We start from the raw sequence: 15,659 nt of genomic DNA on the forward strand, positions 1-15,659 counted from the left end.
TGGGGCTTTTAAAAAAACAACACACAACATTACTGTCTAGTTCAAGCCTTTGCATGGAGCCTTTTAAAACTGGTTGGCTCCTGGTTCCAAAGTCTGGGTTTTAGTTATATTTTCCTGAGTAACTTTTAACTGTATAACTTCTGGAAGGCAGCTCTGCTCACCACTGTAACCACCAGTGCTTAACTGTATAACTTTTGGACTCAGAAATACTGAGTTCATCTATGTGAATGATTTTTGAACACATTATTTTATGATATCCGGATAATAGCCAAGAATGTTTTCTGTGTGTATCTCTTTTGGCGAGAAGGTTCAGTGACAGTTGTGTCAGGTAAAATCCTGAAGTAGGAATTCAAAGGGAAAAGTGCTGGGACATACCTAGAGTAGGTGGGGGATTGGGTGACAGAGCTGCCCCATGAGATTCCTAGTCAGATATGCCTGCTGGGCTGAGAGAGGATTCCAGTCTTGAGAACAGTTACTGGGTGTAACAGAAGTGAGCCGATTGTCTCCCCACATAGAAAATGGCAGATGATTTTCTCTTCCTTCCTTATTTTAGGCAAAACCTCTTTCCTTGGAACCTATGTTTGGTGGCAGGTGGGCATGGATGTGTGTATGGGAATTGGGGTTTCAAGTGGCCTTTGAATCATCAACTCAAGAAATACACCAAGAGTACTAGATCTAGAATAAGGATATGACCTCAATTCAGATGTATCCCGAATAGAACAAAATATCAAGGACTTGGAGCAAATTTAGTCAGAATCTTAAATCTATTAAAATATATTCATTCATTTCCCCTTAACATACTTCACTACCCAGGTGGCCCTCCCTCTCTCCCTTCTCCCTTCCACCTCTTCCCTTGCTATCACCTCCCTCCGCCTTAACACATACCCCACTCTGTTCTCTGGAGAAAGACAAAATGATAAAATAAATGGATTTCAGAATAATTAAAAAGTTGCCTTCTGGGTTACTCAGGGGTCTGGAGTATTCTCTCTGGATTGTGATTTGCAGGTTACAAAATGTATTGTAGATAGTTAGAGTTGGCCCAGCCGTAATTAACGATTAAAAAAAACAAAAGACTGGTCTAAGGCTAAATTTAGAGTACTCCCAAGTCTTTTTTTTTTGGTACCTTTCTCCTCCTTAGCTTTATTCATTCCACTCTGCTCTCCTACGTCAAACCAAACAGATCTACAAGTCTAATGAGGATACAAAACCTGGTAGTTTTTCTTTTTTTTTTTAATTGAAGTATAGTTGATTTATAATGTTGGGTTGGTTTCTGGTGTACAGCAAAGTGATTCAGTTATACATATGTATACATATATTTTTTTCTTTTTCATAGTCTTTTCTACTATGGTTTATTACAGGATATTGAATATAGTTCCCTGAGCTATACAGTAGGACCTTGTTGTTTATCTATTTTATATATAGTAGTTTGTATCTGCTAATCCCAAACTCCTAATTTATCCCTCCCCCACCCCCTTTCCCCTTTCATAACCATAAGTTTGTTTTCTGTCAGTAGGTTCCTGTTTCGTAAATAAGTTCATTTGTGTCATTTTTTAGATTCCATATATAAGTGATATCATGTGGTATTTGTCTTTCTGTTTCTGACTTACTTCACTTGGTATGATAATCTCTAGGTCCATTCATGTTGCTTCAAATGGTATTATTTCATTCTTTTTTATGGCTGAGTAGTATTCCATTGTGTGTGTGTGTGTGTGTGTGTGTGTGTGTATATATATACATATATATATATATATGACATGTTCTTTATCCATTCATCTGTCAGTGGACATCTAGGTTGCTTCCATGTCTTGGCTATTGTAAATAGTGCTGCTATGAACATTGGGGTGCATGTATCTTTTCAAATTATAGTTTTCTCCAGATATATGCCCAGGAGTGGGATTCCTGGATCATATGGCAACTCTATTTTTATTTTTTAAGGAACCTCCATACTGTTTTCCCTAGTGACTGCACCAGTTTACATTCTCACCAACAGTGTAGGAGGGTTCCCTTTTCTCCACACCCTCTTCAGCGTTTTTTGTTTATAGACTTTTTGATGATGGCCATTCTGACCAGTGTGAGGTGATACCTCATTGTAGTTTTGATTTGCATGTCTCTAATCATTAGTGATGTTGAGCATCTTTTCATGTGCCTGCTGGCCATCTGTATGTCATCTTTGGAGAAATGTCTATTTACATCTTCTGCCCATTTTTTGATTGGGTTGTGTATTTTTTTGTTATTGAGCTGTATGAGCTGTTGGGATATTTTGGAAATTAAGGCCTTGTCAGTCACATCATTTGCAAATATTTTCTCCCAGTCCATAGGTTGTCTTTTCATTTTATTTATGGTTTTCTTTGCTGTGCAAAAGCTTATAAGTTTGATTAGATCTCATTTGTTTATTTTTGGTTTTATTTCTGTTGCCTTGAGACTGACCTAAGAAAACACTGGTACGATTTATGTCAGAGAATGTTTTGCTTATATTGTCTTCTAGGAGTTTTACGGTGTCATGTCTTATATTTAAGTCCTTAAGCCATTTTTTTTTTTTTTTTTTTTTTTTTTGCGGTACATGGGCCTCTCACTGTTGTGGCCTCTCCCACTGAGGAGCACAGGCTCCGGACGCGCAGGCTCAGCGGCCATGGCTCACGGGCCCAGCCGCTCTGCGGCATGTGGGATCTTCCTGGACCGGGGCAAAAACCCGTGTCCCCTGCATCGGCAGGCGGACTTTCAACCACTGCGCTACCAGGGAAGCCCCCACACTGTTTTGATTACTGTAGCTTTGTAGTATTGTCTGAAGTCTGGGAGGGTTATGCCTCCAGCTTTCAAAACCTTGTAGTTGATCAACATCCTGGTACAGCTATTTTAACTCAGACCTACCAGATTATGACCAGACTAGGGAAGAGTTAATACACATTGCTTACCGAGAGAAGAGACTTAAATAGACCAAAGGAGAGCAAAATTTTTTCCTTTAATTATCAAATAATATATACTAATTAGAATAAAATGGAAAATACAGAAAGTGTTAAGAAAAATAAGTCACTCATAATCTTATCCTCTGTAGATAATTTAAAACATTATTTCATCAATTTTAAGGTACAGTTTTCTCATTTTACATCTCTGAAATTGAGATGCTCTTACTTCACTGTGTATCCTGGCAGATGTCATGATGGAGCTGTCATTACCTATGCATGTGTGACCTTGGTCACAATGGTTCATGTTGTTGTCATTTCAGATTACTTGTGTGCCTTGCTGGAACTATATGAATTAATTGCTTTCAAAATGATTTCACCATGATTTGGCATTAAAAAGGCAAAGTTACTGTATGTATAGAAAGACGTGGAAAGAGCAACATGACAAATGTGGTAAAGTTTCTATAAATAAATTTAGATGAGCTCTTTTAATAAGTATAAAATCTCACATTATGTCATACTTTGCAGTTTTGTCTCTTAGTGGAATATAAAATACATATCATAACTGGTATCTCAGATGAAATACATTATATATTTAACATAATTGACTCATTATATATACATATATGCATGTAATCTGCTTTTTTCACTTGATGGTTTTTTTTTTTTTTTTTTGCGGTATGTGGGCCTCTCACTGTTGTGGCCTCTCCCATTGCGGAGCATAGGCTCTGGACGCGCAGGCCCAGCGGCCATGGCTCACAGGCCCAGACACTCCGCGGCATGTGGGATCTTCCCGGACCGGGGCACGAACTCGTGTCCCCTGCATCGGCAGGCGGACTCTCAACCACTGCATCACCAGGGAAAGCCCCGTCACTTGATGTTTCATGTCAATATTTTTATGAATTGACCTAAGCCAACGTGACCATTTGATCTCATGTAGGAAGAGGTCAGTGGGGAAGTATTATAATGAAAACAAGTCTTAAATTTCATCAAATAAGTAACACATAAACAAAGCAGACACAAACTAGATTCTGACTTGTTTCTGTATCTTGTGGCAGACCCCCTCTGTGACCTTCTGTCTTCAGAGGTTTCATAAATATTCACTTCTAGTTTCTCCTAGTTAACTGCAATCTGGTTTATAAACTCTTAACATTTTATTCATATTTATTGTATTTCATATATACTTATCTAAAATATATATGCAAAAATCAAAACCATCTTTAATCCTGTTATTCATAATGATCACTGTTGACATTTTTGGTGTATTTTCTTCCAGAGTTTTATCTATATCTCTGTAGAATTTTATTGAAGGTTCTCTTGGCATTTATTTACATGATGTGTTTTCTCATTTGACTGATATATTGGATCTCTGAATTTTGATGCTTTCATGTACTTTCAGCAATTCTATCTAGCTGTCATGACTAGTTCTTTTGGAAAAACAAGATAACTCTGGTAAGTGTGATTAAGAGAGAACCCAAACAAAACTAGAAATTATGAAGATTCCATAACATATTGAGATGATATCTTAATTGTAAAATAATACTAAGCATAATTGTATGCTTATGCACTGGCAAAATCTTTTGAGGCAGGTTTTTAAAAAAAATTAATTTATTTTTGGCTGCATTGAGTCTTTGGTGCTGCACACTGGCTTTCTCTAGTTGCAGTGAGCAGGGGCTACTCTTTGTTGTGGTGTGAGGGCTTCTCATTGCGGTGGCTTCTCTTGTTGCGGAGCACAGGCTTTAGGCATGTGGGCTTCAGTAGTTGTGGCGTGCAGACTCAGTAGTTTTGGCTCACGGGCTCTAGAGCGCAGGCTCAGTAGTTGTGGTGGACGGGCTTAGTTGCTCCGTGGCATGTGGGATCTTCCTGGACCAGGGCTCGAACCCATGTCCCCTGCACTGGCAGGCGGATTCTTAACCATTGTGCAACCAGGAAAGTCCCAAGACAGGCTTTAAAAATATAAATTACAAGGTTTATCTCAAGAAGAATTAAATCACATAGTGGGGCAATAATCATGGAGAAAAAAATTGATAGTAATTATCCCCCAACTTCTACCTATCCTTCACAAAAGGATACTTCATTCAAGTGGATCCTGTAAGTGATATTTTTGTTCCTTTGATTATAACCTGTTTTGATTAATCTCTTATAACATTTTTTAGTTAAAATGTTTTTCTGTCTTTACTTTTGGGTCACTATAGAGAATCCTTTCTACAGATGATAGATTCTTTATACCTTTAGAAAGATCTATGGATGTGTCCATCGACAGATGAATGGATAAAGAAGATGTGGCATATGTATACAATGGAATATTACTCAGTCATAAAAAGAAACGAAATTGAGTTATTTGTAGTGAGGTGGATGGACCTAGAGTCTGTCATACAGAGTGAAGTAAGTCGGAAAGAGAAAAACAAATACTGTATGCTAACACATATATATGGAATCTAAAAAAAAAAAAGGTTCTGAAGAACCTAGGGGCAGGACAGGAATAAAGACACAGATGTAGAGAATGGACTTGAGGACACGGGGAGTGGGAAGGGTAAGCTGGGATGAAGTGAGAGAGTGGCATGGACATATATACACTACCAAATGTAAAATAGCTAGCTAGTGGGAAGCAGCTGCATAGCACAGGGAGATCAGCTCGGTGCTTTGTGACCACCTAGAGGGGTGGGATAGGGAGGGTGGGAGCGAGATGCAAGAGGGAGGAGATATGGGGATATATGTATATGTATAGCTGATTCACTTTGTTGTAAAACAGAAACTAACACACCATTGTAAAGCAATTATACTCCAATAAAGATGTTAAAAAAATCTATTGATGTAAGTCTTTGTTTCTCCCCCTCATACCTTTTGTTTGGATCCATGAAAACTTCCAACTTCTTTTTTAAGGTTTTATCCTTTTGTCTTTCAGTATTGTTTGCCTCTTCTAGAATAGCTGATATTCTAGGGTTAGACTGTTCTAGCCATTTTTTTTTTTTTTTTTTAGTCTGAATTCCGGTAGCATGTTTTCTTTTCTACGTAAGTTTTCTGTACTGTTGTTTATTTCCTGCTTGCCAGAACAGTTTTAGAGCATTACTTTGTTTTTAGTTTTTGTGTAGTATTTTCAAATCTTGGCATGTTTCTTCTTATGCCCCCATAGTTTTACTGTGAGCCCAAAGCAGGAACTTAATTTTTTTTCCCTCTATCTCCCAGCAATCTGTTTCAGAGGGAGGGAGGCAGTCTCTGATGCTGTGTGCTTTAAATTTTTTTGACTGTTTTGGGGCAAACTTTTTTCTCCGTTTTTTTGGGGGGGGGGTGGGCAAGCATTTCTGTTTGCTTATCTTTAGGAAGGAGGCAATCTTAGCGTTGGGAATGCAGGAATATTCCCAAACCCAGCCACAGACTTATGCTAATTTTTAAAATGAGCCATGGAGGTCCACTGAGTTGCTATTGCAGGAAAAGAGAAACACTGTACTATAATAAGATTAGAGAAGAAGCAGGAGTTGGCAAGACTGGTAGCGAAGAGTTTATAATACTGATTTGCAAACCTTAGGGATATAAGCATTACAAGTCCAGTTTTCAGCCTCTGAGCAGCTTCCTGCATCTGTACTTTAAGGGGCACTAAAGGAAGCAGCTCTGGAAGGCCAGGCTCTTTGTTCCCAGCAGAAAAGGTAGCAGAGGCATGCCATCTGGTTTGAAGTCTAGGCTTAATTTTTAGATAGAATGGTAACATGGTTTTAGGAGGAGATGTTTTAATCTAGCAAAGAGTTGTAGTGAAGAAGCTAATGAGAAATGTGAAAGCCTGGAAAAATGTAAATTAAAATTATTATAACTGACCTAAGATACTTGTATTCTAGCTTAACACTCTTTAATGGACACCACTTGGGAACTTAAATCCTATATTTGAAGTCATAAAGTTATTTTTTTATTTTAGGTTTTTTTTAGTCTTATTTTATTTTCTAGTCTGTATATAAAGAGAGGAAATGATGCAAGTACAGCTTGAAAAGAGATTTTGCTTACTGAGTATCTGATTGAATTTTGAAAGAGAAAGTGATTGTAAGCCAAATTGTATGTTTTTGCTGAATTTTTTAAAAAATTGAAGTACAGTTGATTTACAATATTGTGTTAGTTTCAGGTGTGCAGCATAGTGATTCAGTGTTTTTGTTGTTGTTGTTGTTCCTTTTACAGATTATATTCCATTGGAGGTTATTTTTGATTACTTTTTAAATTGAGTTTTCTCTAAGTTTTTGTGGATTAAGGAAGGTTATAAAACACATGTTGTACTTATGTACTTCATCCAAGAACTTCCTTTTCCACATTAATTATATTTTAATTTTTATATAAAGTGTACTTAGCATTCATCTTTCCAAAAATATCAGTTCAGTGCTGTGAACAAAACAGAAGAGCTTTTCCTTGTGAAATTGTTGTTTCCAAAGATTCTTTTTTCCTCAGTAAAATTGCTTTATTTTAAATGATTATTTAAATCACACTTGCTCATTATAAAAAAAAAAATAAGAAATTACCAAGGAGAAAGATCACTTTAAATTCCACCTTTGGGAGAATTTTCATTAGTGTTTTGATGACAGTCCTTTCAGGAATTTGTTTTTGCACATCTATACACACATCCACACCCCTCCACCCCCACCACGATCCATAAAAGGAATCATAGAGAAAAGCTCTTTATGTTATCTTGCATAGATCCTCATTATTCTCTCCCCTCATCTTATATCTCTACTTCTGTCCCACAGGTAACTCTTGCTGAAACCTATTGCAGTCACTCTCAAGCAGCATTAGCATCCTTGGGAAACATGTTGGAAATAGAAATTCTCAGACCTCACCCTAGGCCTACTGAATCAGACACTCTGGGCGTGGGGCCCAGTTATCTGTGTTTTAACAGAACCTTCAGGTGATTCTGATGTGTGCTAATGTTTGAGAATCATTGACTTAGTGTATATATTTCTACATTTTTCTGTGCTCATACAACCCTACACATACATATATATAGATACAGGCTTTAATAAAACCATTTAAAAAACCTGGATCAGAGAATTCCCTGGTGGTCCAGTGGTTAGGACTCTGCACTTCTAATGCAGGGGCCATGGGTTCAATCCCTGGTCAGGGAACTAAGATCCTGCAAGCTGCGTGGTGCAGCCAGAAAAAAAAAAATATGGATCATATTATATAAACTTCTGTATCTTTTCCAACTGAGCATTACTTTGTGGAAATTCCTGCAAGTTGTCAGGTGTAGCTCTAATTCATTCTTTTTAATAAATGGGTGTGGATCAAGACACTTCTCTGTGGATGGGTGTTCACTAGACATCCTTGTCCATATGTCCTTATTTATCAATACTTTCATCTTTATGGGATAGATTCCCAGGAGTGGAATTGCTGGATGCAGGATGTACATACTTCCAGTTTGAATGATTTCTTTGCAAATGAGGTATAAGAGTTCACATTTTATTCAGCAACTTTCAGATATATTTAATATCTGGTTCTCTAGCCCTAACAACTGTGATAATTATGAATTGGGAGTTATAAACTCACTTTTACTGTGCAAAGGTAGCATGTTAAATTTTGTGTTAAATTTTATAAAAGTTCAAAAAATTCCCTTGTTTTAATCTTTTTTTTTTTTCTTTGCCATGGTGCTTCATTGCTGCTGTTTCTTGGATTCTGGCTAATATCAGCATCTAACCCATGGAGACTTCTACAACATCTGCAGAGGGTGTGTCTGTGGAACTTTGCGTGTGGGCTCTTGCTCTCTTCCACCCTTTAGATGTGTTAATCGTAGCAGTTGACTGAGAAGAGTAATCATTTCTTTCTCCTGAGGCTGCAGATTGTATAACGGTTTGGACGATGGAGTTTTAGCTTCAGTAGCTTGTTGCCAGCTGGATCTAAATGGCTTCCCTTTTCCCTTAGCATTTTGTGTTTGTTATTCTTTTATTCTGAGTCACAGTATCCTGCTGAGTTTGGTCCCAAGTATATTGGTTGCTGTTGGGCTTATTGTACGTAATTGAAGGGGTAATCTGATGTTTGCTGATCACTTCACGAAGTTGAGCTAAACCTCCTGCATTCAATCATTTCTATTTCTGGGGCTTGGTACACTCTCCTAGGCCCCGGCCTTCTGGAGGGGGGACCCTAGGACAGGACCCAGGGAGGCAGTTTCCTATTGAGGCTGCAAGTGACTTGGTTGCTTTGTTCTGCACTCACCTGGCGGACGCCTCCTTCCCGCAGATTCCTTCTGGCTTCTGGTTCCTGTTGAAGGAAATCCTGTCCTCCAGATGCTGCCCCTTCTCTGCTTGTGGCTCTGTGTCCCCTCATGGGCCGCCTGTGATCAGCCTGTCTTAACCATCAGCTTGGAATCTTAGTATGTGAAGGCACCTTAGAGACCTTCGCCTGGCCACCCGCACTTTGCAGATGAGGAAATTCAGGCTCCGAGCAGGAGAGTCTCTTATCTGACTAGTTAACTCAGCTGGTTTGACACTCAGGATTTGTAAATGATGTATTGGAAGCCATGACATTTTTTTTGCTCAGAAAGTTTGTTAGTGGCAGATCCATGATAAGCGTGGGGTTTTCCCACCTTCACCGGCTAATCAAAATGCCCTTCTCCATTGCATTGCTTCTGCCACTTCATTTCCCCATTGGCCAGGTACCCATTTCGTCCTTTGCCACCCTGCAGTCTTCCTTTGAGATTTACAACGTGAAGAATGGTGCTACTTCTTGGACCTTCAATTAAAATATCTCCCTTTTCTTACACTTTTTTGTCCTGCTGGAGGATGCTGCTTGTAACTAACTCTAGGCAACCCTGACCCTCTAAAGCTCATTTGCTCACAAAAAGCTGGGCCTGGTAACTGATGGTCATTGTACCATCAAGCTCTCAAGCTCAACTTAATATAAATTTCACTAGTTCGGGTGTCAGGGCACAGGCGAGGGTATCTTTTAGCACATGTCAATACGGCTAATTCTGGCTTTGACAATGGAATCAGGAGGGGCTTTTGCCTGAGATGAACTTCTGGATCACACGTTTACTTTGTGCAAATTTGTTTTTAGGAAATTACACTAACGTTACCTGTGTTTTGACTTAAACATGGCAGCATGAGCATCTCAACTAATTTCTACCTGTTGGGTGGCATCCTCCATCATTGTCTGAACTGGGCTGGCTGAAGTCAGCTCTCCTTGGTGGTTCTTACTTTCTACCAACTTAGCTTGACCTTTTCCTGGCTGGTCTTTCTCTGCCTGGTCCTGCTTTTACCTTTTTGCTTTTTCTCCTGTTTTCCTTAAGGAGGGGGCAAACCAATTCCAAAGCAGCATGTTGTTCTAGCCACAGAGCAGGAGAACCGTGGTAGCTACCCTGCCTGGCCAGCAGCCACGAGATGTCAGTTCTTGTGAAATCTTGAGCTCCTTAGCTGCTACAAGAGATTGCTTGATGGTTCTGGCAGGCAGGGAGGGGAAAAACCACTTCTTAGACTCTAGCAAAACCTTTGACTTAGAGACGTTACATAAATCCTCCCTTAGCTTCGTCCCTGTCCAGATTCTTAAAGAGACACTACTGTTTCCTCTCAGCACAATGGCACGTTATGATGCCCTCTTCTGCTGTCACCGTGAGATGACAGACTTCTGTGAAAAGGCCTGAAGGTAAAATGTACAACTGCAGGAAACTGCAGGAAGAATTAGCCCCAGCACTCAGCATATCTGAAGGAATGTCTTTGCTGGTGTGGGCTGGGGGCTGTGGGTACCTAAGTACCAAGTGTTCTTAAAGTCTGATTGTCTCACTTCCCATATTTCAGTGGCAGCCCTCACAATTTTGGGTAATGTGCTGTCTTGTATTTTTTAACATAGAACTTGCAGGAATTAACATTTTTGTTCTACTTGATTTTTTTTAAAAGATGTATTACCATCTTAAGCAAGAATTTTAGGCATGATGGGTGTGGGTCAGATTTTTCTTTGGGAGAACCCTCAGTAGAAGAAATAAGGTGTGAAGCAGTAAAAATGTTTTATTTTCACATTCTGGAAAGGCAGCTCTTCTAGAAGGTGTGATATGTAGAGATTCTACATTATCAACAATTCCTTCCCCTCACCCCTGAGGGCGTGTGCTGTTTGGTTTGAATACTGTTGTCTCAAACTCCTGCCTCTTTTTCCTCTCCATAACTTGATGTAGTTTGGCTTTAACCTTGTTTGTTTTTCTGAAACTAGACTCACTTATGAAGGGCACTAATCTGGCTCTTGCTTAATCTAAGGTTTTTTCTTAAGTCCCCATGTAGTGCAGTGCACTCTTCGAGTCACTAAGGATGTAGTGGAGAGGGAAACAGAAAAGAGCCTAGGACCTCACTCTGCTGGAGTCCACTTCAGAGTTGGAGAGACAGACAAGGAGTAGGTAAATAAAGACATAAGAGTTTCAGCTAGTAGTGTGTGTTAGGACACTACAGCAGTATGATATGGTAGAGAATGGTGTGTGTGAGAGAGATTTCATAGTTTAGGAACCAGAATGCCCTGAGAGCCTTCTAGTAGAAGGATCAGAAAGCACAAAGTCCCCGAGGTAGGAATGAACCTCATGTATCTGAGGGACAGCAAAAGGCCAGTGTGGCCGGTGCCTCCTGAGTGAAGGAGAGGAGACAGGTCAGAGAGGTGGGTGAGGTCATTCACGGAGAGCTTTGTGGCCAAGGTGATGAAATGAGAAGTCGGTGTGGGAGTCTCGGTGGGGACGTTGCCTAATCTCATTTATACTTGAAAAATGTATTCTCAGTGTCCTCAAACTCCGCTGGTCCTCTTTCAAGTTGTGCTCTTTCTTTGTCTATTGCACGTTCTTCTCATCTGCTTACGTGGGCGTTCCCCGGGCCCACTCCTTTCTCCTCTCTTTCTAGGCAGCTTATCTCTCCTTGTTTTTTCAACCACAGCTCCTCCACGAAGCCTCCCACACGCGGGCCCTCCTCCTGACCTCTGCGCCTGCTGCATCTTCTGTTTCCAGCTGGCCCGTTTGCTCTTTCCACTCAATTATCCAGCCTTGGCTTCAAATCCAGACTGTTATATTTAAAAAAACTTTTTCAAGTTCTCCTCTAAACCAACCCCCTTTCTAACTTCCTGATTTCTGTTACCATACCCCCATTCTCCCAGGCACCGTGGCTTTAAATCGGAGTTTTCCTTATCCCTCTGTAACTGTCTTCTGCACTTGATCAGTCATCAAGACGTGTTGATGGTCCCGACTGTCTCTTTTCTCTCCTCTGCTGTGATTCTAATTCATCTTTGGATTGCTGTCTTTAGCCTCTTCAGAGATGCCTGTTTCACAACTTTGAACACTTTACTCTCCCCCTCAGATATGGGTTATCATCTTGCATTAGTCTCTTGCTTTGTAGCCATATCCTCTTTCTGTTCTAATGAGACAAGTCCCCTCTCGATCTTGGTGGGCTTTCTTCATTCTCTTATTTGCAGAACTTTGCCCAAGCTGCTCCAGTTCCATAACCAGGAATAGCCTCAGGTAGGGATGGGATACAGTGTTGTATGGAGGTTACAACACTAGAAAGCTGTACATTAATTAGGTATCTTTTTGGCAATATTCTAAGGCTTGGTTTCACTTTATGGGTTAAGCTACTGTTTTGGAAGCTGTTGCTTTTGTTTTCTTTTCTCGTCTTTTTTTTTTTGAATTTTATTTTATTTATTTTTTATACAGCAGGTTCTTATTAGTTATCTATTTTATACATATTAGTGTATACATGTCAATCCCAATCTCCCAATTCATCCCACCACCTCCACCCCCCCACCCCCCCACTGCTTTCCCCCCTTGGTGTCCATATGTTTGTTCTCTACATCTGTGTCTCTATTTCTGCCCTGCAAACAGGTTCATCTGTACCATTTTTCTAGGTTCCACATATACGTGTTAATATATGATATTTGTTTTTCTCTTTCTGACTTATTTTGCTCTGTAGGACAGGCTCTAGATCCATCCATCCATGTCTCTATAAATGACCCAATTTCGTTCCTTTTTATGGCCGAGTAATATTCCATTTTATATATGTACCACATCTTCTATATCCATTTGTCTGTTGATGGGCATTTAGTTGCTTCCATGACCTGGCTATTGTAAATAGTGCTGCAGTGAACATTGGGGTGCATGTGTCTTTTTGAATTATGGTTTCTCCAGGTATATGCGCAGTAGTGGGATTGCTGGGTCATATGGTAGTTCTATTTTTAGTTTTTTTAAGGAAACTCCATACTGTTCTCCATAGTGGCTGTATCAATTTACATTCCCACCAACAGTGCAGGAGGGTTCCCTTTTCTCCACACCCTCTCCAGCATTTGTTGTTTGTAGATTTTCTGATGACGCCCATTCTAACTGGTGTGAGGTGATACCTCATTGTAACTTTGACTTGCATTTCTCTAATAATTAGTGACGTTGAGCAGCTTTTCATATGCTTCTTGGCCATCTGTATGTATTCTTTGGAGAAATGTCTATTTAGGTCTTCTGCCCATTTTTGGATTGGGTTGTTTGTTTTTTTAATATTGAGCTACATGAGCTGTTTATATATTTTGGAGATTAATCCTTTGTCCGTTGATTCGTTTGCAAATATTTTCTCCCATTTTGAGGGTTGTCTTTTCATCTTGTTTGCAGTTTCCTTTGCTTTGCAAAAGCTTTTAAGTTTCATTAGGTCCCATTTGTTTATTTTTATTTCCGTTACTCTAGAGGGTGGATCAAAAAAGATCTTGCTGTGCTTTATGTCAAAGAGTGTTCTTCCTATGTTTTCCTCTAACAGTTTTATGGTATCCGGTCTTACATTTAGGTCTGTAATCCATTTTGAGTTTATTTTTGTGTATGGTGTTAGGGAGTGTTCTAATTTCATTCTTTTACATGTAGCTGTCCAGTTTTCCCAGCACCAGTTATTGAAGAGACTGTCTTTTCTCCATTGTATATCCTTGCCTCCTTTGTCACAGATTAGTTGACCGTAGGTGCATGGGTTTATCTCTGGGCTTTCTATCTTGTTCCATTGATCTGTATTTCTGTTTTCGTGCCAGTATCATATTGTCTTGATTACTGTAGCTTTGTAATATAGTCTGATGTCAGGGAGTCTGATTCCTCCAGCTCTGTTTTTTTCCCTCAAGACTGCATTGGCTATGCAGGGTCTTTTGTGTCTCCATACAAATTTTAAGATTTTTTTGTTCTAGTTCTGTAAAAAATGCCACTGGTAGTTTGATAGGGATTGCACTGAATTTGTAGATTGCTTTGGGTAGTATAGTCATTTTCATAATATTGATTCTTCCAGTCCAAGAACATGGTATATCTCTTCATCTGTTTGTGTCATCTTTGATTTCTTTCATCAGTGTCTTATAATTTTCTGAATGCAGGTCTTTTACCTCCTTAGGTAGGTTTATTCCTAGGTATTTTATTCTTTTTGTTGCAATGGTGAATGGGATTGTTTCCTTAATTTCTCTTTCTGATCTTTCGTTGTTAGTATATAAGAATGCAAGAGATTTCTGTGCATTAATTTTGTATCCTGCAACTTTACCAAATTCATTGATTAGCTCTAGTACTTTTCTGGGGACATCTTTAGGATTCTGTATGTATAGTATCATGTCATCTGCACACAGTGACAGTTGTACTTCTTTTCCAATTTGTATTCCTTTCATTTCTTTTTCTTCTTTGATTGCCATGGCTAGGACTTCCAAAACTATGTTGAATAATAGTGGTAAGAGTGGGCAACCTTGTCTTGTTCCAGATCTTAGAGGAAATGCTTTTCACCATTGAGAATGATGTTTGCTGCGGTTTTGTCATATATGGCCTTTGTTATGTTGAGGTAGGTTCCCTCTATGCCCACTTTTTGGAGAGTTTTTATCATAAATGGGTGTTGAATTTTGTTAAAAGCTTTTTCTGCATCACTGAGATGATCATATGGTTTTTATTCTTCAATTTGTTAATATGGCATATCACATTGATTGATTTGTGTATATTAAAGAATCCTTGCATCCCTGGGATAAATCCCACTTGATCATGGTGGATGATCCTTTTAATGTGTTGCTGGATTCTGTTTGCTAGTGTTTTGTTGAGGATTTTTGCATCTATATTCACGAGTGATATTGGTCTGTAATTTTCTTTTTTGTAGTATCTTTGTCTGGTTTTGGTATCAGGTGATGGTGGCTTCATAGAATGAGTTTGGGAGTGTTCCCTCCTCTGCAATTTTTTGGAAGAGTTTGAGAAGGATAGGTATTAGCTCTTCTCTAAATGTTTGATAGAATTCACCCGTGAAGCCATCTGGTCCTGGACTTTTGTTTGTTGGAATATTTTTAATCACAGTTTCAATTTCATTACTTGTGATTGGTCTGTTCATATTTTCTGTTTCTTCCTGGTTCAGTCTTGGAAGGTTATACCTTTCTAAGAATTTGTCCATTTCTTCCAGGTTGTCCATTTTATTGGCATAGAGTTGCTTGTAGTAGTCTCTTAGGATGCTTTTATATCTGTGGTGTCTGTTGTAACTTCTCCTTTTTCATTTCTAATTTTATTGATTTGAGTCCTCTCCCTCTTTTTCTTGATGAGTCTGGCTAAAGGTTTATCAATTTTGTTTATCTTCTCAAAGAACCAGCTTTTAGTTTTATTGATCTTTGCTATTGTTTACTTTGTTTCTATTTCATTTATTTCTGCTCTGATCTTTATGATTTCTTTCCTTCTACTAACTTTGGGTTTTGTTTGTTCTTCTTTATCTCGTTCCTTTAGGTGTAAGGTTAGATTGTTTATTTGAGATGTTTCTTGTTTCTTGAGGTAGGCTTGTATTGCTATAAACTTCCCTCTTAGAACTGCTTTTGCTG

At 39.0% G+C, this 15,659-nt stretch overlaps 1 protein-coding gene and 1 non-coding gene across 2 annotated transcripts in view; both read left to right on the forward strand.

Moving 5' to 3' along the window:
- ARHGEF28 (Rho guanine nucleotide exchange factor 28) overlaps nt 1-15,659 on the forward strand; it is a 310,128-nt gene that overhangs the window by 53,319 nt on the left and 241,150 nt on the right.
- Nucleotides 7,924-7,996, forward strand: TRNAR-UCU (transfer RNA arginine (anticodon UCU)). Its single transcript has one exon. It is a non-coding gene; the product is annotated as a tRNA-Arg (tRNA).

Source organism: Lagenorhynchus albirostris, chromosome 3 (assembly GCF_949774975.1).
Source record: "Lagenorhynchus albirostris chromosome 3, mLagAlb1.1, whole genome shotgun sequence".
Lineage (NCBI taxonomy): Eukaryota > Metazoa > Chordata > Mammalia > Artiodactyla > Delphinidae > Lagenorhynchus > Lagenorhynchus albirostris.